The following is a 2,671-nucleotide window of genomic DNA, read 5'->3' as shown; positions in this document are numbered from 1 at the left end:
AAATTCTAAGTTTTTCAGTGCAACTCACTCATACAATGTACTACACTGTGCATTTCGTCTAATGCGGGTTTTTCAGTAAATTCTAAGTTTTTCAGTGCAACTCACTCATATACAATGTACTACACTGTGCATTTCGTCTAATGCGGGTTTTTCAGTAAATTCTAAGTTTTTCAGTGCAACTCACTCTTATACAATATACTACACTGTGCATTTCGTCTAATGCGGTTTTTTCAGTAAATTCTAAGTTTTTCAGTGCAACTCACTTATATACAATGTACTACACTGGGCATTTCGTCTAATGCGGGTTTTTCAGTAAATTCTAAGTTTTTCAGTGCAACTCACTCATATACTATGTACTACACTGTGCGTTTCTTAAATTCTAAGTTTTTCAGTGCAACTCACTCATATACTATGTACTACACTGTGCGTTTCTTATATTCTAAGTTTTTCAGGGCAACTCACTCATATACTATGTACTACACTGTGCGTTTCTTATATTCTAAGTTTTTCAGTGCAACTCACTCATATACTATGTACTACACTGTGCGTTTCTTATATTCTAAGTTTTTCAGTGCAACTCTCTCATATACTATGTACTACACTGTGCATTTCGTGTAATGCGGGTTTTTCAGTAAATTCTAAGTTTTTCAGTGCAACTCACACATATACTATGTACTACACTGTGCGTTTCTTATATTCTAAGTTTTTCAGGGCAACTCACTCATATACTATGTACTACACTGTGCGTTTCTTATATTCTAAGTTTTTCAGTGCAACTCACTCATATACTATGTACTACACTGTGCGTTTCTTATATTCTAAGTTTTTCAGTGCAACTCGCTCATATACTATGTACTACACTGTGCGTTTCTTATATTCTAAGTTTTTCAGTGCAACTCACTCATATACTATGTACTACACTGTGCGTTTCTTAAATTCTAAGTTTTTCAGTGCAACTCACTCATATACTATGTACTACACTGTTCGTTTCTTATATTCTAAGTTTTTCAGTGCAACTCTCTCATATACTATGTACTACACTGTGCATTTCGTGTAATGCGGGTTTTTCAGTAAATTCTAAGTTTTTCAGTGCAACTCACTCATATACTATGTACTACACTGTGCGTTTCTTATATTCTAAGTTTTTCAGTGCAACTCACTCATATACTATGTACTACACTGTGCGTTTCTTATATTCTAAGTTTTTCAGTGCAACTCACTCATATACTATGTACTACACTGTGCGTTTCTTATATTCTAAGTTTTTCAGTGCAACTCACTCATATACTATGTACTACACTGTGCGTTTCTTATATTCTAAGTTTTTCAGTGCAACTCACTCATATACGATGTACTACACTGTGCATTTCGTGTAATGCAATTTTTCAGTAAATTCTAAGTTTTTCAGTGCAACTCACTCATATACTATGTACTACACTGTGCGTTTCTTAAATTCTAAGTTTTTCAGTGCAACTCACTCATATTCTATGTACTACACTGTGCGTTTCTTATATTCTAAGTTTTTCAGGGCAACTCACTCATATACTATGTACTACACTGTGCGTTTCTTAAATTCTAAGTTTTTCAGTGCAACTCACTCATATACTATGTACTACACTGTGCGTTTCTTATATTCTAAGTTTTTGAGTGCAACTCACTCATATACTATGTACTACACTGTGCGTTTCTTATATTCTAAGTTTTTCAGTGCAACTCACTCATATACTATGTACTACACTGTGCGTTTCTTAAATTCTAAGTTTTTCAGTGCAACTCACTCATATACAATGTACTACACTGTGCGTTTCTTAAATTCTAAGTTTTTCAGTGCAACTCACTCATATACTATGTACTACACTGTGCATTTCGTCTAATGCGGGTTTTTCAGTAAATTCTAAGTTTTTCAGTGCAACTTACTCATATACAATGTACTACACTGTGCATTTCGTCTAATGCAGGTTTTTCAGTAAATTCTAAGTTTTTCAGTGCAACTCACTCATATACAATGTACTACACTGTGCATTTCGTCTAATGCGGGTTTTTCAGTAAATTCTAAGTTTTTCAGTGCAACTCACTCATATACAATGTACTACACTGTGCATTTCGTCTAATGCGGGTTTTTCAGTAAATTCTAAGTTTTTCAGTGCAACTCACTCATATACAATGTACTACACTGTGCATTTCTTCTAATGCGGGTTTTTCAGTAAATTCTAAGTTTTTCAGTGCAACTCACTCATATACAATGTACTACACTGTGCATTTTGTCTAATGCGGGTTTTTCAGTAAATTCTAAGTTTTTCAGTGCAACTCACTCATATACAATGTACTACACTGTGCATTTCGCCTAATGGGGGTTTTTCAGTAAATTCTAAGTTTTTCAGTGCAACTCACTCATACAATGTACTACACTGTGCATTTCGTCTAATGCGGTTTTTTCAGTAAATTCTAAGTTTTTCAGTGCAACTCACTCATATACAATGTACTACACTGTGCATTTCGCCTAATGCGGGTTTTTCAGTAAATTCTAAGTTTTTCAGTGCAACTCACTCATATACAATATACTACACTGTGCATTTCGTCTAATGCGGGTTTTTCAGTAAATTCTAAGTTTTTCAGTGCAACTCACTCATATACAATGTACTACACTGTGCATTTCGTCTAATGCGGGTTT

The sequence above is a fragment of the Mus caroli genome, unplaced genomic scaffold (genome assembly GCF_978045245.1).
Source record: "Mus caroli unplaced genomic scaffold, Mus_caroli_1 scaffold_25, whole genome shotgun sequence".
Classification (NCBI taxonomy): Eukaryota; Metazoa; Chordata; class Mammalia; order Rodentia; family Muridae; genus Mus; species Mus caroli.
The sequence above is the reverse complement of the archived record's forward strand: the minus strand, read 5'-3'. Positions refer to the sequence as shown.